This window comes from Oxyura jamaicensis, chromosome 2 (genome assembly GCF_011077185.1).
Source record: "Oxyura jamaicensis isolate SHBP4307 breed ruddy duck chromosome 2, BPBGC_Ojam_1.0, whole genome shotgun sequence".
Lineage (NCBI taxonomy): Eukaryota > Metazoa > Chordata > Aves > Anseriformes > Anatidae > Oxyura > Oxyura jamaicensis.
In genome coordinates, this window is record NC_048894.1 from 20193671 (window position 1) to 20218231 (window position 24561).

General features: G+C 37.8%; 1 protein-coding gene and 1 long non-coding RNA gene across 3 annotated transcripts in view; both read right to left on the reverse strand.

Moving 5' to 3' along the window:
* The window catches only part of PLXDC2 (plexin domain containing 2), a 276657-nt gene that overhangs the window by 203740 nt on the left and 48356 nt on the right, over positions 1 to 24561 (reverse strand). The gene's annotated exons all lie outside the window — the stretch shown is intronic.
* Positions 5735 to 15389, reverse strand: LOC118162869. The gene is made up of 3 exons (XR_004748684.1): positions 15378 to 15389; positions 7686 to 7689; positions 5735 to 6325 (listed from the first exon to the last, which is right to left on the reverse strand). It is a non-coding gene; the product is annotated as an uncharacterized LOC118162869 (long non-coding RNA).

The window sequence follows — 24561 nt, forward strand, 5'->3', positions numbered from 1 at the left end:
TAAGTTTCTGTAAACTCATTTAGCACAAGATCCTGTTTTACTTATGTTGAACTTGTACAAAAAGGTACATTGCCAAAGATCCACCACAGCACTGAGACCAGCCAATTGTACATGCTGATATGCAGTAGAGATGAAGCTAAATGGCAGCCCTTCCTCTCCCTCTTCTTCAGCACAATAGTTCAGAGACTGCTCCTCTTCATGAACTCCACAGACTTAAACTAGGTTTCAAAATCACTGGTGTATTGCTGAGCTTGGATTATTGAAACCAGCAGTCATGGATTCAACAATATAGAGAAAAAAAAAAAAAAAAAAAAAAAAAAGCAGGAGAGGTGACTACGAACACCTGTTATTGCCTTACATTTACCTTTCAGGAGAAACATATATGCATGTTCAAACCACTCATGCACTCGAGCCTGTATTATCAAGGTACTACATTTTTTAATGAATAAATGAATACATGCCTCTGAATGTTGCAGTAAAACTGGCAATTTCAGATCCATTAACTGAGTGAGCATCAATTTGAATATACCTTGTACTTAAAATGCTGTTATAGACGTCATATGTACTAATGAATGCAGTCTATCTGTCAGCAGGGTTTTTTTACTATATTTCAGGGTGAAATGCTCACACAATGCCAATGGGAGAAGTGCAAGTTCTGGTTTTCACAGTGTTGTGCCTTCCAAGAAGGACTAGGCACCTCATTGCTCCTACTGGACACAGGCTGCAAGACGGTAGGATGCCCTTCCCCAAATTTACAGGGAAATAAGAAAAGGGAAGAGAATGGGTAAAAGGAAGGGAAAAGGTTAGCAATTGCTCTAAAGAAGTAATTTAATTGTGCACAGCATGACTGACTGTGCACAACAAATAAAGCAAAGACAATTAGATCCATTAAATGGAGATTGCCAGTTTGTAAAGACACACTGCAGGCTATTGATTTAACTAAAAAGCACATTCCATCCATGTTGGAATTTGGAGGGATGCACTAAGCTTTTCATATGGTTCTGAGCAATTTGGCATATTTCTCCATGCTGTACTTTTAGCTCTCATTAAACAGTGTTTATTTAATTTAATAGCACTTGTAGTGGGAGTACTGAACGTGTGCAAATTCTTGCAACCTCTATTAAAAGACTTCCACCTCAGGGGCAGAAGACTGTTCTAATAAGCAAAATAGATGGTCAGACACCTTTAGAAAGGGGCAAGCCTGACAGTTCTGGTCTTCATGTTTTGTAGTAGTGAGACTGCAATTGGAAACAATTTCTCAAAGCTAGGCCAGACCCTGAATCGATTGAAACGTTCAATGGACTTGAGACCTGTAAGATATTGGTTACCAGAGCCTAAAATTAAAATGTCATGGTGTGCCAGCTTGGAACTAGCAGAAATGCAGTACCTGAAAGTGCATTTTAGATAATAATTTTCCCACAGAAGCCTGTCTGAAAGCAGAACAATGCCAACACCTTTTTGGTTCCATCTACATTAAGTATGAAATTCAGAAAAGCTGCTCTACCGCAGTCTTACAAAAAGAACATAAGTGAACAAACCAGTAGGAAAGAGAGGTTTCATTTAGTTCATCTACTACCATTTTGGAGAACAATCCATACAACAGTTATGCTTCACTGATGGCATCACATTCTCTCTTTGGAAAAGCTTGTGTTTCCATGGAGCTGCTTGCCTGCTTTTCCTTATATTTTCAGAGGGTCCTGTGCATTATAGTATGCCCTAGGAAAGTACACCTTAATTCTTTTGTTCCACGTGAGTTCTCACTCGTCATCTCCTAATAAATCTCAAGATCTAAAATTTCATCTGTTTACTTCAGTTGTTAAAACAAAACAATCCATCATAGTCCATTCATCCTGCATGAGTTACTGACATTAGGCAGGATGGATTTACAGTGGCTCCTGCCCTACAGATCAAAAGGTAAAATCTAGAACAAATGTAAAAATTACTGAAAAATTTCAGTGAAAAATGATTTAATGTAATTCCTCCATCTCTTGCTAAACATAAACTATTCTTTTGTGGTATTACATTGGACTTAGTTGTTTTTTCATTTGCTTGTTTTTCCAGGGTCTTGAATGCATTCATAATGAACCAATGTAAAAATAGATTCCCTGATTGTTAGAATCAAAAATCAATTTTGATGACACAGTATTTAATAGCATGTGTATGGTCTACACATAATTCACCAACCCTGCTTAAAACTAAAACAACGATTACAATCAATTAAAATCAATTGAAAATTGCATCAATTGAAAAACTGATCAGAAAATACAGAACTGATAAACAGATTTAATGGTCATTTCTGAAAGGAAACAGGCCAATGGAGGATATTAAATTTCAGTTGAAAGATTTATAAAGTAATAAAATAATAATAATACAACAGTATGTTAGCCTTTGGGGTCAAATAAATGAAAGTGACGCTAGCAGTCACAGGAAGGTCACTCCAATATAAGTAAAAAGAACATTGTGCTGCTGTAGTCTGTTGATTTGGACTTATTATCAAAAGGCACTTGCTATCTCATCAAAGAGTTATGCGCTTTCTCATACAGATTCCTTCCTCTTGATTATTCATGTCTTTATCCAGGTACAAATCACCTGCCATAAATCTGTCTGGAAGTTTGAGCTGGTGGTCAGGGGACTGACACTATTTTTAATGCATTAAACACACACATCACACCTACGTATAAATTTCTTTTGCCTCTGAGTCTCCCCATGCATCTGGTCCCTCTGAAAACAGAACAAGCTTGCTATTTGAGCCTGAGCCACAAATGTGCAGTATCAGAATTTAACAAATAAGAATTAGTAACAATATTCTAGAGAACATCATGCAGCACTGGAGGAAAGCTCTTGTGAGGTCACACATCAGTGCTCCATACTCACTGCCAGTAGGCTCTAAAGGGTTTTGAGAAGAAACTGTGCAGAATACCAAGCAGAAGAACCCCCTTGGAGTCATTTATCCAAACCCTGCATCCCACTACCAGAAAAAAACATCCTGGGGAATCAGCTTAGGGAAAGTAAAAAATGCAAAATGCAATATTAAAACAAGCAATAGACTAGAAATGTGCAGCTAAACTGCTTGGAAGTGAAAACTCAGCAGGGAGGTAAATGTTCTTACATAACTCTGAGACCATATCCAACAGAGTCTTCAAGAACCTCCTATTTCCATTCTGTTTAATTGTGAGTTGTTTCCTCTTTAAGGAATTAAATCAGCAAGAATCGTATAACTTAAAGTGGTTTATTGTGGGTCCTATCTCCTGCAATCAGTGCCTAGTTTCATTTTTTCATTAATGCCACTTCTGTTGTTGCAAGTGTTATTTCTCTGTTCAAGTATAAATGAATTGCAGAAGGTATGTGGGAATTTGTAGATGGAAAAGTCTGTTGAATTTGAATGAGGCAGCTCCACTCCCTCATTTCAAATCATGACAAAGGGCAGATGCAAAGGCTGTAAATTACATGCAACTAAGGGTTCAACAAGGCATCCATTACAAAAAAAAAAAAAAAAAAAAAAGTTAAAATACAAACTGAGCAGACCAATAAATAAATAAATAAATAAATGGATGAACCTTGCATTTTATATTTTTAATTAAAAACCCACTGCATGAATGCTTTATAATAAGTTAAAAGGGATAGATGAATGATCTTGACAATATTTGCAGAACAAAGCTGAACATTACTTTTTTTCTGTGATTGAAAGGGATGTAGTGAAAGTCAATCAGAACCAAGACACAGCCTTCTTTCCTCTTATAATGCTTTTATTAATTTAGCTACTGAATTCTTTGAGACTTTCTTCCTTTGATGTTTTCACTCTGCCCCCAAAATGAAGAGTTTAACCTTGACACTACTTTTTCAACTAAAACCAGTTCTGCATTCATGACTTCTGTGGAATGTACAGACCCAGAGAATGGCATTCACTGCCAGACCAGTGCATGGGAGAAGCATGGGCAGCAGAAAAGTGCTTTGCAAAGATCCTCCCAGTCCATGTATGAAGACAGTAACTTAAAATTCAATTTGGATGCATGTTGCTGTGACAGGCAGCAAGAATGCAAGTCGTGATTTACACACTCAAGTAATAATCACAGTACTTCACTATAGCAACTATCCAGGATCATTGCAGATGCTACCTACTCCTGTGAAACATGTCAAACTCAGTCTGATTAACCTTACATATCATTCATACTCAGCATCTCTTGCCATTTTCAGTGCTTGGTAATATCTAGCTGCAGTTAGTCACAGGAAAATAAAAAAATTACACAATACAAAATGACCTGCCACTATGTCAGAAAGTTTTAGATCAGAGTAATTTTTGACATCAGTTCTGGTGATTCCAGAAGGGTGAATGTGTCCTGCACTAAGTGATAGAAAGGTACAAGGAAACACAATGCTGAAGGGAAAACAGCTCTTTATTAAGGCAATTATTTACCTTCAGACTTGTGGCCAGTATGATTCCACAAGTCACATGCAGAAATTTCCAAGCTGTCTTCCCTTCATAGCCAGCCCCCCCTCCCTGTTCAGTGCAAGTTTCTACAGCAATGTTTACAAAATAGTACCTTGCATACACACAACAGCAAAATATTCTTTATGAATGAATGAGGATGAAATGGCATTTGATGTTGCCTTGATGAGACTGCAATTAAAAAGAAAACAGCTCTGTGCTTTATCTTTTCATTCACTGATAGTCTCTGTCAATTAGTAGGCATAATCTTTTACAGTATTTGCTGATAGCAAAGAGAGTATAAAGTGCTAGGAATTATCTTCCTCTTGCCAGATGCAACTATGGTGTGGTGGGAAAAAGAGAAACAAGGAAAGGGGAAGGCTGTGCAAGCAAATACCTGCTCTTGTATGGTTTGATGTAGGATGCACACAGCTTAGCTGCAGCAGTGACAGTGGCGTTAAAGCCTCTTTAGGTTCTCCATCTGGAAAATCTGCTCCTGGGAGCAGATTCTACAACAATTCTCACCATTTATTAGTTTGCCCATAAAATAAATAAATGCTTAAATACAGATTCAGAGCAGGGAATTCTGTGACCCTTGCTAGTTTCCTGTTACAACTGACTGATGAGCTCGCCAAACAAAAGCATGTATATGCAAGCATTCAGATATTTTGTGCTACAAATGCGATAATCCATCCACATTAAACAAAATACCATAATTCCAACTTCACTTTGGGCAAATGGAGACTACAGTGACCTCTCCATGTAATCATTTTTATATTACAGAACAAAAAACCTTTTTCAGGATATGTTTATAGGACATGCTTGGCCCAGCTGAAGTCCAGCTGGGTCCAGAAAATTTTCTAAATCTGCTGCTGCCATATCCAAATTTGCATCCTTCGGCATTTTATCTTAGCTAAGCAGCCCACAGCTACCACAGAAGTGCTCCTGCCCCATTCAGTAGTCTATGAGAGACATGCCATGGGGCAGTTCCTGTCCAGGCCCAGGTCAGGCAATTTCACAGTCCTACTAATGCATGCCATAAGACAGGGATGTGTGCTGTAGCCTTTGGTTTTAAACTGGGGGCTAATCCACACTTAGTGCTCCACACAGGGGGACTGGAGCTGAGACCACTTATTCTGAAAGGCTGCAACTAAGAGGTGAGAAACACTGCCTCCGTGAAACATCTCTTGGATATCACTACCCAGGTGGGCACTCTCCCTCCATTTTAGCTGTCTGAAAATAACCCCCTTGGATTTGCACTTAAATGGATCACAAGTGCTCACGCAAGTTAAGAAGCTGCTCCACCCTATCCTTGCATGAAAGAAAACCTCACCTTGGAGGCCTTGATTTTCCTGGACCCTAAGGATCCATAAGATCCTTATCCCTGATCTCCATAAGATTTCAAGCTACAGGTGTCTAGATTGAGGGATGGATGTTCTGGGTGGTGGGAGAGGCCTAAGTTTAGCTCATTGTGCAGACACACATTGCTATGGAATCCATAATCTTCTGTTAGCTACAATTTAGCTTTCAGAAACACATGTAAATGCTATTTAAAAATTTTATGTGAAGGAGAACCTACCGAATACCTGTGCAAATTGTTCTCAGGGTTAATTATTCTGACCCTTTTAAAATCATGTCTCTTTTCCAGTCTTAATATATCAGATTGAAGCCTTCAGTCATTAGAACATTTTATGCCTGTCTGCTAAATTAAGTAACCCCCTAGTAGAATAAACGTTTTCACCAGGATTTCTCTAGAAGATGAAATGTTATCCTTTCAAGTTGCTCACTAATAAGCTAAATAGATATACTTCTCACTGGGAGAAACATCACCTTTGTCACTCTTTTCAGGTTTATCTGTATTATTTCTAAATGGACAGGGTGATGACCTCACTTAAAATGCTATGACTTATATGCTATGACTTCTTAAAGTGCTAGGACTTATTTCTAGTACACACGCAAATGGTTAGAAATACCTTTCTGAATTGCCAGGAAATATCATTACAGTTTGCCTGTATGTGTGTTAGAACATTATCTATCATTTGAAATAATATAACACAGTCTGTCACTTCAGCCATGTAATCATTTTGTTTTAAAACACTCTATAAATACTCCCATTTGCTTTCAGCATAAGCACGATGAGAAATTTCTGATTTAGCCATCTCTGTAAAAACTTCAGAAGAATGAAGATGAAGCTGAAGCTCACTTGCATTAGGTATTGCCAGTCATGGAAGTGAACTGATCCTTTGAACAAACATTTCCTCCATCAGAGAGAAAAAAAATGTATAAAATGTTAAAAATAATCAGAAAAGGGATGGGTGTGGATGCTACAGAGAACAATGCTGTTGCAATGGAAAAGTACAATTTAAAACGTAATAACTTGCAGCATTACATTCATTTCTACAGTACTGCTACCAGTTTACAAATAACAGGGGCACCATCTGTTCTCTAAAGAACCACAGGAAAAAATGCCTGCTAGCAATTAAGATGTTGTACATGAGACATGATTTCTGCAGATTTCACTTTTCTTTTTTGTTTTGTTTTGTTTGGTCAGTCTGGAAAGTACGTCATCACAAATGCCGATGTATGGACTTACCAGTATTTTTTTCTATTCTAGCCTACTTAGCTTACAGATGTACTTTTCTAATCAGTGTATTTGGTATTCATGACTAATGTGAATTTGTGGAGAGGAGATCTGAGAGAGAGAATTATGGGGATTTAGGTTTAGAGCTTTTCCAATCCTGGCAGACTGACATTATTTGAACATTTATTCTGCTCTGGCTAATGTATTCTCTCTCTGGCCTCTCAATTATTCTGATTTTTCCCTTTCTCTTTTTAATAGTTATTGCACATTAGTGCAAGAACTGCTTCTTTCAGGTTACATTCCTACTGAGCCTTTCCTAACATAGTCTTCAATGCTGTCACAACCGGTTTCACTGTTATAGATTTCCACAGTGCTAGAGGGTTTAAATTTAAAAGAGAATATAGATCTGTTAATGCATTTTGCAATTTGATCATGTTAATGTGTTTGGTAATGTTCTCAGATCTTTGGAACAAGTCTGTGGTTTCTGAATTTTATTTGAGAGTGATTTCTATGTGCAAAATAACATTCTGGCACATGATATGGTTGCTATCCAAATAAGTCAATTAAAGCATAATGAAGTGCAAAATAAAGTCATACATGTCATATATGTTCTCTTTGGAAATACAAAAACAAACAAACAAAAAAACTCCTAAATAAGTTGCTCCAGTTCACTACTACCATACTGCCTTGAAAAGTCAGCTGTGCTTTGGCAACAAGTATTTTGGCTTCCATTTACAAACTAGCTGCAGTAGGTCTAAACAACCCCAGTTACTTTCTTTTAATGTGTCCCCACCCTTGAAAGAGCACATAATCCTCCTATAGATAGAACAGTGTAAGGATTAGGATGACTTGGAATTTATCTGTAATTTTAAACTACATGAACACCTGGGCTCCTGCAAAAATCTATGCTTGTTGCAAAAAAGCTGCTCCACAGACACTGTGCTAAATCAATCCTCTGTGCCAAACCCCCTGGAAGCCCATATAAGCGTGTCTAGTAAGATATGATTGCATTTGTCAGTCACTCCAAAAACAGGATTATCACTTTCCACAGTGAAGAAGGTCAGGCCCAGTCCCTTAGGACAGAAGATAAATCAGACAGCGTCTTAAAAACATCTGCACAGAACAATCCTGACTTCTGAGACACAGAGCAAGGCAAGGGTCACTTTGGCCACACTGGCATTAAGAAATGGAAACATGCAATAGCATTAGCACCTTTCAGCTGCTGAGATGTGTTTCAAGATTGCTTTATAAAAACTAGCATGTCTTTCAGAACTAAACAGAGAAAATATAAAGAGACTTAGCATTCATTTACTGTACAATTTTAACAGTAGATAATTTATTGCCAGGATTTAAAGACACAGCATTTTTCAGCTACCAGTTAAATTACCCCAATATAATTGAGCACAGGCCTGGATTTCCTAGACTGAACCTGAATTTTGAAAGAATCCTGTTCTCACTGATGTTTGGTTACTGTAAGCATGTTGTGGTGGGCAGAACTGTACTTTGACCAATGAGAAAAATTCAATGATAAGCAGCAATTAAGTGGATCTAAGATGAAAGCAATGGATGTATTTTCATCATGGAAAAAGCCAGACACACTGGTTGCATTAATGGGAGTTATGCTTTTAAATTTGATTTGTACCGCATGCTGGAAACCGTCTTCTGTTCCACTGAGCTATGAGCTACATGATCACTATACCTATAAAAGTAAATTAAGAATGATTATCCTGTTTCAATTTTTGCTAATGTGAATGCCTGACAGTTTAAATACAATTGGCAACCCCTGACTTATTGCAAAAGGTAATATTTTATACAAGAAAAAATTCTAATTGTAGAAAAGAGGGGAATTGGCAGGCACACCTTTAGACAAGACTTCAGAACACATCGAAGGTGACAAAAAGCACAAGCCTGGGCTCCTCTGGTGCAGCCACTGCCATGGGGAATGCAAGCTGGTGGCAGGGACCATTTGTGGCCATCTTCCTCAACAGTGGACAGGATCAGACTCTCTGACCAGATGTTTTCATCTGTAGGTACGGGTAGGGATGGATATAGACAGCACCTGCTCCCTCTGGCCTCAGAAAAGCATTTAAAACTTCATGAGCTAACATAGCCCTTAGAGGCAGCCACAGGCCAGAAATGACAGTATTTTTATTTACATTTGAGAAATAATTTCTAACCTCTTTGTAAAAATGCAAAGAGGTTAGAAGAGGTTAGAGGTTAGAGACAAATGACATAAGAACACCAAAACATGCCTAGTTCTTTAATTGCTTTGCTTGTTCAGAAAAGGTTCAATGAGCAAAACTGCTCCTTATTTGTGTCTGTGGCATTGAGTCTTAGTGGTTACATCAGAGCAGAAATCACCTAAGAGAAAAAATGTAATTACTTACTACTGTTTTGCTCTACAGTGCTTCATAGCAGCAGGCTATTCACACTGTTGTAGCTAGAGGGACATTACATGGGATAGGAAACCTAAGGCTTTTTGATTTGGGTTGATGGTGCATGTGGCTGTACATGACACATCTGTCTTATTTATCAGAAAAGACATGAAATGCACAAAAATCTTATTTTTCAAAACAATACATATGTCAGAACTACTGTGCATTTCAGTACCCTGCCTGCTCACAGGACCAGAAGGCTAGAATGCTTCTCTTCACATAGCTACATGTTTGATAGACCTTCAAAACACCAGTTTGCTGCTGTTTGTCCTTTCACTCAGCAGAAGAGGGCATTCAATGAAGTTCACTGAACTTTGTCTTATCCATCCTTCACTTCTCCTTCATTCCTCCATAATTTCATTCTTAAGAAAGTTGAAGGGTGTATTTTTTACACAAAGTAGGTTACAATTTTAAACTGCCATCTATGAGTAATCATCTGTGGTAAGGTGGCACTGTTCTCACTCTTATTTAACTCTCAATTTTCAGAAGTTTTTATATTTTTGAAAGTGGAAAAAATGTTCATTTTGGCAGTTGACAATTTGCCCTGGGAGAAAAATTGAGACAGCACTGAAAAATCATTCTTGCAGTGATCAAGCTGCAAAAATAAAAAGATGCCTAGGTAAGCCAGATAATATCTTTCCACAAATTGATGTTTCTAACAATAACTCATTTCTACCATCAATTACAATTTGGTAATACAGGCAAAGATTCTCATTTACACCTGTGGCACCAACTTAAAATGTTATTTTCTGCATCTTCATCTAATAATCCATTCTCTGCTCCTAAGAGAATAATATAAAATGCAAGCACCAAGCTTGGTATTGCTAGCCCATGGGTCAGACACTGACCCTCAGCACAACATTGAAATGGAGACAAAGGCAGCCGTCACCTTTCCAGAAGGCACACCTGGGAATCAGAAACTGGACACCTAACAAAAAGGCTGCCTGCTGCTCAAGGATGAAAATCAAAGTTGATAAAAACGTTTCTCTATGGTAAAAAGGAAATCCTACAACAAAAGAAAGCTTAACTACTGAAAAAGTAAATGTGGGCTACACTCAGGTTCAGCCTTCAACCCTGCCCTGCTTTTCGCTGTGTTCTTTAAGCCCCAACTCACCCCTTTTCTTCGGGACTTTACCAAAGTTGCAGCCCTCAGGCAAGTAGTCCATGCAGACAGTGCAGTCTAATGCGGCGTACAAGCAGTAGGCTGTTGCCAGTGAACAGCAAGGAACATGATCTGCTCTGCAGCCCACTCAATTGCAATAAGCCACACATCATCTCTGCAAGGAACTCAGGAAAGGAATTTGGCTTTTGCTCTGAGTTCCGCAGTGGTTCCACAGAAGTCAAACATGTTTTTACTACTGATTTGCTTGAAATGTTTCATCCTGCATGCCTGGTTTCAATCAAATTGTTGTCCTTTATGATTCTTCCTCCCTTGATGGAGGTGCTCTTGATGGACTAATGAGGAGGAAAGAAGCAACTACTCATTCCTCAGCTAATGAGTCTTGTTTCTCTCTGAAGTGTATCATCCAAACCAGCTGGTGACACTTTTAATGAAAGTCTATCAAATATTTATTACTCTGACTACAGTCAAGCTATAATTTGAACTCTACTGATGATGATCTTAAGCAAAGTACTTAAAAATCAGTAGGACACAGAAGAAAAGAAATCTGATCCTAACTCACATGTAAATATGCCATGCAGCCATCATGATTTATAAAATTATAGTCAAAACTGGTAAGTTTATGAATATACTACAAAGGTATGTTAATAAACATACCACCATTCACATAGCTGTTTGATTATGGCAGCAAATAGTATATATTTAAATTATGCACAAGTTACAAACCAAAGCATATAAATTTCAAAACAAACCACGTATCTTTTGTGTTCCATTTCATTAAAAAAAAAAAAGAGAGAGAGAGAAAGGAAAGGGGTACAAGGACAAAAGAGAAGGAAAAGAAAAAAGACATGAAGAAGAAAAAAAAAGGTGACGGAAAATGACTTAATGATTTACAGTTTAATTAATAGTCAAATAATTTGTTGAACATCAGCAAGGTTTTAACACTGCCCTCAAGGACTAGCTGAAAGTTCAATATTGTGTTAAGTCTATAGCAGGCTTCCGTGACCAAGATAAATAGACAACAAATAAGGGATTTGTATTTGAAAAATTGAAATCTGCTTTTTTCTGCTAAATGCAGGATTAATCAGTATCATCATCCAATATTTTTGTCATTTTCAATACTGCAAGAAATGTAACCCTTCACTTGCTCTTTATTCCCTCCCTTTTTAACTTTTTACTTTCAAAGCTCTTAGTCCCCAAATGATGCTAGCCAGTTAAGAAAACCAGGAAGGAACAAGAGCAAATGGCACAAAAGATCATTTCATTTGCTTGGCTAGGCACATTAATGAATTCCACTCAGACTGGAAAAATGCACTACAGCATCCTGCATTGCTTTAGCTTGAATGATTCAGAGTCTGTGCCATTAGAATGTACAGTAAACTGTAATTAAGCAATTAAACACAAAAGAGCATAGGCTGGCCTGAAATAATGTTAGACACCAAACGCCTTGTTTGTCTTATGCCTTCAGCAGCTTCAGTTTTAACTCTATTTCAAAGTGACATATGCCCTGGCAGAGCTGTCTAACTGTGGTTATAAAAAGCTACCTCTTGTTCTTTCCCATCACAAAACAATTCTTTAATTGTTTTATTCTTACACTTTTGTCTAAGTCCTTTCAGTTCCCATTAACCCTTTTGCTGGTCATAGCAGCTGCCTTCCACACACTATGATGATGGCTAAAAGGCAGGAAAGGAAGAGCAAACATAATCACACTTTTATTAACATTAAGATACGTAAAGATTTAGTTTATAAGATAGTTTTATTATAACATAAACAGGGTGGCAACATGAAAGAATAGTTTAGTTAGGTCTATAGGTAATTGTAAAACTATATTGGAAAAGGCAGATTCCCTGTGCCTCTCAGAATGTGAAGTATATAAATAGGAAACTCAGATGAAGGACATAAACACAGACAAAGGATCTGTCCCTTACAGATCTACTACACTGTAAGGGACAGCTAAGACTATACATCATTGGTATGGTTTGTTTTTCTTTTCCCAATAATTTTGGAATCTAAAAAAATCCAGGTCTCAGAAAGACTGAGTGATAAATTTTACTCTATATGCTTCAGAAAAAATAAAGGAATACATTTTAGTAAAAAAAAAAAAAAAAAAAAAAAAAAAGATCAGTACAGAAATATTGCAATTTAAGACTGGTGATAGCTGTGTTGGAAATGGGTTATCATATACCATATCTACCTTTTAACATATATACTAGTGATTTCAGATTAAGCCTTAAGGATGAAATTTTTCCATGCCGGTGTGTTGTTTTTTCTCTATCACAACTTGTAAATATTCATTCTGACCACTGGATGACCTCATTCTGATTCTCATAAAGCAGAGATGATAGTTGCTAAAAGTGTTAGGAAAAATAACTGTAATTATAAAGCAAGTGTTTTGATAACAAGAGTTTAAAACCAAAACAAACAACAAAAAAAATATATCCTACAGAATTTTAGGAAAAGTATTGCTATACTTGACCTATCATAGTAGAACCTTTAAGCACCAGGTTTCACATTTTCATGCTTATTAACTTATTTTTTGTTAATGCTGTATACAAAAGCATATTTCTTTTGGTACAAACAGGGAGGTCAAAATTGTAAGCAATATTGTTGTATAACAGCCACTAGCCAGCTAGGTATGCCTCCATTTTTCTTTCTAAGAGAATAAGAGACATACACTAGCATACACTAGATCTGTGGGGTTTATTTTTTCCCTTTTCCTCTTTTTTTTTTTTTTTTCCAATCAAACACACAATATGCATTTGTACTGCAAATACAAGAGCCACTAAAATCAAATATTAAATGTAGTCATAAAAGACTTATTTGTAAGTAATTTGTGATGTGTTTTAGTGAACAAACAAAACCTCCTCAACATTTAAGACTAGAAAAAAAGAAGTATGTAAGGTGCATTACAATATTAGTCTTAAAAAGTTGGTTCTGAACATCAGAGGGATCAATCTAGTCAGAGTAAGCACCGGCCTGATACAGTACCACCACTTGTATTTTATAAGGTCGTCTTGTTTTCAGCACTGACTATTGATCCCAGGCAGCATAAGACTTTCCTTCACCCTCAATACAACATAGGGAGCTCGCGTTCAACAAAAGCAAACAGTGCTGGTGGGTATCAAACCCTCCCTCCTCTCTGCATAGCAGGAAAAACATCTGTGCAGGGTCCAAGGCAGAATTTGGCTCCCAGCAAAGGAACTGTCATGAAAAACACATGAATCTGAACAAGACCTTTCTGGCCTTTTTCTAATACACACACACACACGTATTTCTTCAAATAGCTTATTCATTAGTCTATGGGGAGTCTTCCACACCACTCCTAACCTCTGTGCAGATCCATCTTCAAAAGAACGACAGTGAAGAAATTAGAGACATTTGTGAGATCATGCCATATTTTGGAGACAATGAACTCTCTTTTTTTCTACCCCAGTGATCGTCTAGTCATGTTCCTGCCAAAAATTTGTTTTTCTCTTTCCATGTTTTCTGTTCTTCCTTTTTAAATTAAGATCACATTTGAGTAAAAGATTTAAAACAGATGAGCTTTCAGGTTTGAATTGAGAACAGTCATTTACCCATTTGAACACTCCAAATTAATTTTATTTATTTACACCAAAATTTTTGTCACTTTGTTTTCAAATAATTTTGTGAACTGAGCCACACTCCAATTATATAATTAATTGGGCTGTGAATATTAAATAAATATATGAAATAAAGATCTAATTTTGGCATATAAATCTGTCAGGAAAAACACAAACTTCATTTTGCTGATGTCTTTCCAAAATAAATACATGAAAATAAATTAATTTAAAGGTTGCGAAAGGGCTTGGCTCAACAGACTTGCAGACTCATGTCCTCTGTTTTTCAGAGCAGGAGGAATGTGGATAATGGCCAGGACATCTGTCAGATACACTCTATCAGCAGCCATAGCTCAGTGAGCCAGATGAGTGCAATCTAATAATCCTGGCAAATCGATAATATGTAACATTGAACTTGGTGGATTTGCAGTAGAGAAGAATTTAGTGGTGACTAATTATTATGATCAATTTATAGTGCGAGAAGACAAAATTATGGGACTGGTACTGCAGGCCAAGCACTCTATTTCCTTCTCTCTGAGACAAATCACAAAACACAGCAGAAGGAATAGAAGACCAAAAGGATTTAAAGTTCAAAACAAACCAACTAGATTTAACAGAGAGATACAACAGGTTATCAGTACATGACATAACATACCAAAAAAACCCTTAGTATTGCTAATCAGAGGCAAATTCCCTCTGGATGTCATGTGGTCCAATGTGGTCTTCAAAGTACAACCAATACTGTGACAGCCCCTCCCTCCCCCCCCAATCTAATCAGATTTCTTTCATTGCAACTTGTGTCCATTGCTGCTTGTTCTACCACCTCCAATTTTGGGCTGCAGACCTCCTGGGGCTGAACAAACTTGGGCCTTTCAGGCTCTACTTGCCTTTCCCTTTTTCTCTTTACAGCTTCAGTTCTTGAAAGGTAGGAAAAAGCAATGCAAATTTACTTAATCCAGGTGTACGCTTTATGGTAGCATTTCTGAATACAATTACACCATTTTCTCCACAAAGCTTCCATCTCATTCATAAAAAAACTCAGTGAGTACATGCAGCTTGTGCATGGAATGTCCAAGTCTCCATTGACTCCTGAACAAGAAGTTGAGACTGGAGGAACAGATACTTCCATGACACAGCACAACCAGACAAGTTTTCCAAGTGGAACCGTCAGGTTACTGTCACCAAAGAGAATGCCCCTCTTCCTGGTTGCATTGTCCTGTCGTTTTCTTGTGCTGACTTAGCTCTAGTCTGGCTCCTCAGCCAGCCAAATCACCTCACCAAACTGCAACGAGCTTTTGAATGTTTTGCCAATTTAAAAAGTCAGCTGAGACAAACCAATTCACAGAAAGGACCATGATCAGGTGCCAATACCATGACCAGGCAGCCAGACTTAAGTGCAAGCAGTAGGCAGGAGGGAAGCACGAAAAGTGCCATCATTTTGGTATGCCACCATGTCAGCTTGCCTGGGTCACACAGACCTGTGCTAAAACAGGTAACAGGTTCTCAGGAGAAATGGACTAGTGGTATGCAGGAAAAATTATTTTGTCCTTGCTTCAGGCCTGTATTCCCCATAGCGGTGCTGGATGGTGTTGTTTAAACAAAAACTTTCCTAAATGGAGGACTACACTTTCTTAGCAGACAATTATTAGCATTCATGTCCTGTTTTTTGAACTCCTAAATCTTTTTACATTCCCATGCAGAATCAGTGCTGTGCTGATCTTTGCTTTGCACTGGAACAAAACACGTGGGAGCTTGCTTATGATGAGCAGTAAGGGTTTCTAGCCACTGCCAAACTCAGCTGGGCACAATGCTCACCGCAGGCAGGAAATTTTAACAACGTGTAACTTAGCTAAATCAGACCAGAGCTGGGGAAAAGGATAGAGAATTGGTGTATTCCAGAACCTCCCACTGCAAAACGTGAAAATCAGACAGAATCGAGTACTGTGTTCAGTTTTGGGCCCCTCGCTACAAGAAGGACATCGAGGTGCTTGAGCGGGTCCAAAGAAGGGCGACGAAGCTGGTGAGGGGCCTGGAGAACAAGTCCTACGAGGAGCGGCTGAAGGAGCTGGGCTTATTCAGCCTGGAGAAGAGGAGGCTCAGGGGCGACCTTATCGCTCTCTACAGATACCTTAAAGGAGGCTGTAGAGAGGTGGGGGTTGGCCTGTTCTCCCACGTGCCTGGTGACAGGACGAGGGGGAATGGGCTAAAGTTGCACCAGGGGAGTTTTAGGTCAGATGTTAGGAAGAGCTTCTTTACTGAAAGGGTTGTGAGGCATTGGAACAGGCTGCCCAGGGAGGTGGTGGAGTCACCATCCCTGGAAGTCTTTAAAAGACGTTTAGATGTAGAGCTTAGGGATATGGTTTAGTGGGGACTGTTAGTGTTAGGTTAGAGGTTGGACTCGATGATCTTGAGGTCTCTTCCAACCTAGAAATTCTGTGATTCTGTGATTCTGTGAGAAATCTAGAGACATCAGAATTTCTCAAAAAGACAATCTGACCGGAAAATAAGTAATTACTTTAAGAGAAAGCCATTAATTAAACAAATTAAACAAACAAACAAAAACACTGGGAAACTATCCCAAAATTCACTGACATATCCTTCCTGCTTATCTCAGGTAGAAAAAGGAATATGCTCCTCAGAATGCAAGCAGCGATACCCGCTGTAAATCTAACTTCATTTATACAAGCAGAGTTAATGTAGTAGGGAATTTCCCAGTTTGGTCTATTACAGAAGTGTTCATCCTTAAATAGGTTTATTTCCTTAGCAGATTTTAGCAACTACTTCCCCATAGCAAGTACTAAACTTTTTATTTTAAAGAAAGGGCTGGACAAATGTTTAGGTGAGATTTTATTCTTTAAGTTATATCTATTGTTCAGTAATTGTACAGTGTGTCACATAAGCATAGAGACACATAGCTAGTAAAAATTACACACACATTTTTGAGTTTAAAATTACATTTTTTTCCTAATAAGAACATTGAGCTTTAAATTTATTTTGCATCCAGCAGTACCTACTTGACAATCCCTGATGAAAAGCACAGTTGAACTCCCCATGCCACGCTATATGTTGGGAGGAAAAGCAGTTCACTCCCTTACTGTAAGATAAAGGCAGCTCAGAATAAAAATATAAGCTTCTCTTTTAAAACAGCAACAACAACAACAAAAGATTATCAGTGTTAAGAGCAATATTCCAGCCAATACTGTTGAAAACTTTATACCAGACTTTAATGTCTTAGCAGGTCAACAAAACATATTCTCTTAAACTCCAAATCAATGTAATACAATACTTGAGATTTCTATCATACCAGTTGAAAACTTATAAATAATGTCTCTATGAGAACACGAGAATGCAGATCAGTCTCCTAAGATAACTATACAAATAGAGCTAGACTGGATAAAAAACCGTGGCCTAAACAATAAATTATTCTAGAGAAAAACTGGTAAGATTTATTATTTACTATTATGAATATCATGCCATGTTGTCTTTTGTCTCCCATGAAAAAGCACAAAGGTCCAAGCTCCATGTAAATAATTTATGTTAGGCTTAGCTCAACTAACTGAATTCACAGGTTTTTCACTTGTGGTTTGTGGGTCCGATCTCTGTGAAATTCATCCAAGTGGCTCTCTATAGTCAATTAAGAAAAGCAAACCCATTTTCAGTAAAATAAGATTAGCTGCACAAGCAGTCAGCGGTTATTATAAAAACATAGCAGGCAGTAAATTTACTGTTAAAAATTTAACATATTTTTTTGTTGTTAAAAATGTCTACGTTATTCATTTTAAATTGTCTAGTATGCCAGATAGATAAGTACAATTATTAAAAATATAAAGGAGAAAACACTTTAGATATGATAGAGAAAATCAAGTTATTAGCCTTTACTGAATTGCTAGCTTTTGAACTCAAACTGATCTCCTCCTCACTGCCTCACGGGACAATATGACAAGCCATCACTGTTTTGACATTTACTATGATTTACAGTGGCATCTTTTGCAACGACTTCAAGATATCCAAATAGCACCATTTTTGTTCCCTTTTTCTCTCTGGACCTTCAAAGAATTTGACTCCCCTTTGAATAAAAAATGCAAAAAAAAAAAATCAATGTTACTATAAATAAAGGGGAAGTAAAATGAAAGTAAGGTCACTAAAATCTAGCAATTTCTTTTGTGAATAAATCAGAGCCAAGTCAGGCTAACTGATAATATAAGAACAAAACAACTCGAGTTAGAATGGAAGAAACAAGAGACTCCTTTCTTCCAGTGTAGACAAAAAAGGAATCTTCAAATATTAATGGGCCATATTTCCCTACATTTATCACAACTGGAGTTGTAAAATTTCAAACTGTGATCAATCACATACTGTATGTCCTCAGTTATAGTCTGAAAGGTCCAGAGATAGTAGATTCTTTAATTAAATATTCACCTATTGGCTTTAACATATTCTGATAATCTGATAGTTCCAAAATATCTGTATGAGAGATCTATCCCTACTGAAATGCAAAAAGTGGTGTAACTTTCCAAGACTCATTTTGGAGAATTAGAAAGCAGGTATTCTTTATTAACAGCACTGGGTATGTGGGGGATAATTCCATTGAACACGTACCCCTAAGCAAGACAATGAGTACTTATTTGTGGTATGGTAATATAGATATTCATGCAATTTCCAAGAAAAGGCAGGATTTATGTTAACTCTTTCTAAAAACTAATTATCATATTGTTCCTCCTACTTTCACATGCGCAATACCCTCTGGTAGTCACACTTTGGGGTCTTTCTGATGAAGGCTTATAGTCTTCATCACCTTGTACTTTTCTCCTTTCCGTTTTTGCACATCCTCTATTGTTTACTAATTGAGCAGTTTTGCCTTCTTTTTTTTTTTTTTTTTTTTTTTTTTTTCAAACTCTGCTAATTTATTTAAGTTATCCTTTGGACACTGTGTTCCTTCTTCAGATAGGCTCTTCCTCAATGTTGTGGCTAGAGCTGAGTCTTATCGTGAGAGCCCGATACAACAATTTAGCAACTTCAGCAATCCCTTCAGCTTACTATGGTACATATTTTGTGTTTTATACTCTTTGTTTCACTATAACTGAGTCATCATATTATTATAAAAGCAACCACTAAGACTATCGACCATCCCATTTGCTTACTGATGAACTGAGAGCAACACAATTCCACTGAGAACAATATTGAAAGAAGAAACTGAGCAGCCAGTAGGCCAGACATAAGTGCAAACCAACAACTTTCAATTTACATCTGAACTTGTTATTGTCCACAGACTACACTGACTCAAAATTTCCATCCAGCCAAAGTGATCAGAGAATCAACAGGAAATGTAAGGATGCAGTAACGTGACCCCGACATGATGCTGGAGTATGCCAAAGGCTAGTTTTGCTTTTCCTCATCAATTAACATCTTGAATCAATTCTTTCAATTTAGGGAAAGCTTCAGCTAATGTTTCCTAAGATTAAGCATCACTTCAGAAGACTTAAAAAAGCTAAAAAGGGTAAATCAAGGCATAGAAGCCAGGACGTTGTCTCTCCTACTTGCAGTGGAGGAGTTTCACAGTGAGGCAGAGGGCAAATGTCAGCATAATTTCATGTAGAACACGCTGTGCATTATTAACACTTGGCAACTGCAGTACTGATTAAGAGCTCAACAGTACAAATGCTTATTCACAGAAATAATTGCTATTCAGATAAGAAAGCCTACCAAAAACAATGGAACTACTAAAGTGCTCACAAGGAGTGAAGTCAGGGTAAGACTGTTTGACAGATGAGAAGGAAAAAATCTAAAGCAGCCTTGCCTATTCTCTGTCTTCGAGAAGCGTCACACAGAAGAAAGCAACCAGAAACTTAGTTTTAGGTCAGGTAACTCTGTTAATCTTATTCTATTCTGTGTTGTGCAAGAAATGCCCATGATTTAGCTAAGCTTTGGAAGGACAATGATCCCTAACAGATTTAGTTCTCCAGAACACTCTGGTTAATTATGCAATGATAAAATGTATTTTCCCTATCTCCTTTTTGTATTGAAATTATTCTGATTGCAAAATATGACTGTAACCTTTAAAAACACTTTTTCTCATTTTATACAACACAATAACAAGAAGAGACATAAAGATAATAAGATATGACGTGGAATTATAATGCTACTGTCCTTTTGCATTACTGGAAATGAGGACTCACACTACAATGCTTCAGTCCTATTGCTCACTGTTATTTCAACAAGTGCTTTAACAGAGTCCACAGCAATGATCAACATGTGGCTTCCAAACCAATCATTTCTCTTGTTCTGATCAAGAAACTCTTACCCTCTTAGGATACGACTGGCATTAGAGGCATTCTGGCACAAAAAGAACTCAAAATATCAAGAGGGAGCTGCTGAGACTAGGCTCATTGGCCTACCTGAAGCACAGCTGCATGCCCAAACCAGTCCAGTCCCCAGCATGCAGTGATGCAGTATTAGCTCTAAGATTGTTGTTTCTTGCCTTTGAGATCATACATACATAATTTCTCCTCTTACCTTTCTGAAATATGTGCTGTGTGAGTCTGCTACATAAATGTTCTCTTGTGAATCATGGGACCAGAAGCAATCTGAAGTGTATCTAAAAGTAGGATTGAGAAATGCTGTTTTTGTACTACTGTTTTACCATTAAAATTCCATTCATGGGAGCAGACATCTTGGTCTATAACTCAAGATGAGCATTAACTTTAAAACAAGAAATTTCAAAAAGATAATAGGTTGCATAATTTACTCAGTAAGAGCTCTGGCATAGCTTTCCCTGGATTCACATGTATAATTTCTACTAACATCAATTGGAACAAGTATGTACAGAAAGGTAAATGAAAAATAATAATTCTTCATATTCTTCTGTCATGTTAATGCAGATTTCACACAGCAGAGGTGGATTTTCATTTTCACAGTCTGTGCCATGTTAATATCCATATTTTTCTGCCTCTAGGTTTAGCACTTGGCAATGAGCCAGCAGAGAAGCCATGAAGTACAAAGGAAAAAGCAAACCAAAAGCATGTTCAAACAGAGTCTCTACAATCAGCAGTGCAGACTCTGTAGATGGAGCAGATGATGTGGTCAATGAAGGTGCAGAAGGTGAAAGCCTGATACCAGTCTGCTCCCCAAAATCTCTTGTGCCATCTTCACCTGCCTGTGCAGAGTCAAGTGCACATGGTGGATTATGCATGTCTCCCTCTCTTGTTAATGAATTTATTGATTGTTTTTACTGTGTTCATCTCACTTCTTCCCCATTATTTAATTTGGACAAGAGGTCTCCATTCCAAATATTTTGAATTGGAAATTATAGCTGCTAAAATACTAACCTCCAATGGTATTTCTTATGTGTTCTCCATGTTGTTGATAAAGGTATCCAAAAAATGCCCCTTATTGAGAACCCTCTTCCTGTCTGCAGCATATATATATATATACACACACTATAGGAGGATAGCATGTGTATATATACACACACAGGCTAGATAGACACAGTGCTATGATATCTATGTATAGCATAGCCTGGTGCATCTAGAGGTATTTCTGTGTTGTTTTTTGTTTGTTTTCCCATGCTTACAACCTTCTATTTTTCCCCCCACACAACACTGTGGCTGCACCTCTTTATGTACTTTCAAGATCTGTGCTTCTTCAACTCAGCATACTTACCATAATGAAGATGCAAAGGCATCTTCATAGTCCAGGATGACAACAGGTTTTTTCAATATAGATTTCAATGGATCCTGAAATATTTTGTCTTTGAGATTCAGGATAACACTCTTCATTTACAAACTACAAGACTTAACGGTCTGCTTCCTATAGCAAGAGCTGATTTTTGGCTGCTTTGTACTACAGTCTCAGATTCTTCTGCACAGGTATAGAACAAAGAAAGCAGGTATCTTTATGCAAAAAAAAGTTAGAGGTAATAAATTCAAAATGATGAAACTTAGCTTCCAGTCCCAAAGTATATATGTGTTTATGAGCACGTGCCTGCAACAAAAAGGAAAGGCTTGAAACCCTTTCACTATTTAGAAAGTTCATTCTAGCTCCCTGTGGTTTCCTTTACTTTCTTTCAAATCCACTCTAATTTCTGCCTCTTAAAACTGCTGTGAGCCCCTCAGAAACCTGTGACCACCATTTAGCAGGGTGCAGGTCAAGGAGACTTGGGAGCCTCGGCACACATCTAACTGCAAGCCGTAATACTATGTCAGTGTGACATCACAGCTGACCCAATTTGTGCCATCTCTGAGCTACCCACTCAGGTAGCAACCACCACTCAGTAGAACTCGCTGGAGGAGAGGACAGCAAGGTTTATAACCAGTTTAATGATGCACTGCCATCCAAAAGTTTAATGATGCCACATCCAAAGTACCAGGTTTAACCCCAAATGCACAAGGTACCGGCGCAGCTTCATGTGGCATTAGGCAAATCCTTTGTGACTCTCCCGCACTTCCAACTTGTTCACCCTGTTGCTCTCAGAAGCACATTTCCAGGAACTCACCCTTCTCATTTCTCTCTCTCCAAACTGGGCACAATCTCACCTAAATTGAAAAAGCTGGGAGTCAGCTTCTAGTCAGAAGTAACCTCCAAGAGACAAGTACAACAGAGATCCTCTCTTTCTCAAACCCTCTGCAGCAGGAAATCATTAATCCCTTCTTCCAAGTATCCCAACAGACAGATCTGGAAGGATGTATAGTTTAAATCAGAGGAGCTGAGTTTTTATTATTATTATTATTATTATTTATTTATTATTATTTTCTCTCCAACTATTCAACTACCGGTGAAGTAATTTCAGTGAAAACAAAAAAAATAAAATGAATGTACTGGGAATCTATCTGATTAAATCATTGACACTTTTATCACTTTCTACAGTATCTAGATGGTATTTTGTACTTTTCATCATGTGCTGAGACCTCAAACTCACTGCCAGAAATAAATGTACAGCCAAAATACAATAAAATTTATTCTTTCCTTGCTGTCACGTGTTGGCAAGAACTGATCAGTAACTCACTGACAGCATCAAATTATTCCTTTTGTAACTTTTTTTCATACTGCACATGGCAGTGGCAAAACCATAAACAAAAAATCTAAAGTTATCTTTTGTCTTATCTTCCCCTTTGCAGATTTTTTGGCCTACAGAATAACTAATCTTTGCAGCAATGCTTACTAAAATACCTTGTGTTTAGAAACCCCCCCTTTCTTCACTAGTTTTAACTCCAAAAGTCAAATTATTTGTTGCCTTGGAAACATGAACTACACATCCATACCTTTCTTAATTTGTAATCTTTTCTTCCTATAATGCTGTAACAAGAGATCTATCAAAGCATGCAATTTATCAGCTAGAATAAACATCACCTTCTAAAAGGTGATGCAAGAAGGCCAGCAGCATCCTGGCTTGCATAAGAAACAGCGTGGCCAGCAGGTCCAGGGAAGTGATTGTCCCCCTGTACTCAGCTCTGGTGAGGCCGCACCTCGAGTACTGTGTTCAGTTTTGGGCCCCTCACTACAAGAAGGACATGGAGGTGCTCGAGCGAGTCCAGAGAAGGGCTACGAAGCTGGTGAAGGGTCTGGAGAACAAGTCTTATGAGGAGCGGCTGAGGGAGCTGGGACTGTTTAGCCTGGAGAAGAGGAGGCTCAGGGGTGATCTTATTGCACTCTACGGGTACCTGAAAGGAGGCTGTAGCGAGGTGGGGGTTGGTCTGTTCTCCCACGTGCCTGGTGACAGGACGAGGGGGAATGGGCTAAAGTTGCGCCAGGGGAGGTTTAGGTTGGATATTAGGAAGAACTTCTTTACTGAACGGGTTGTTAGTCACTGGAATAGGCTGCCCAGGGAAGTGGTTGAGTCACCATCCCTGGAGGTCTTTAAAAGACATTTAGATGTAGAGCTTAGGGATATGGTTTAGTGGAAGATTTGTTAGCGTTAGGTCAGAGGTTGGACTCGGTGATCTTGGAGGTCTCTTCCAACCTAGACTATTTGTTTCTGTGATTCTGTGCAAATCCAATTATTTATCAGATGCTGATGTCCAAATTTGAACAAGATGTTGATTTTTTCCAAGTCCATCTTTGATCACCATCACTAAAATGTTTACCATATAGAATAAATAAACCTTTTTTTTTTTTTCCTTTACTCAGCAACAATAAAAAAAACGATAATTTAGCTTTTTATTATAAAAGCAAAAGTTTGCTGGCATCTCTTATTTATCCTCTTTATATTCAGAATTATTTTGTCTTGGCAAAAAAAACAAAGCTGCTGGCTTTTAAAGATAACGTGTAGGAGGAAATTCCATAAACACCTCTTTTTACTTATTTACATATGCATTAAAAAGCCACTGTGTGCCCTACAGTGCATTTGGGGGTCTGGTAGGAAAAAAAAAAATAAAAAAGGGAAAGGAAAGGAAAGGAAAGGAAAGGAAAGGAAAGGAAAGGAAAGG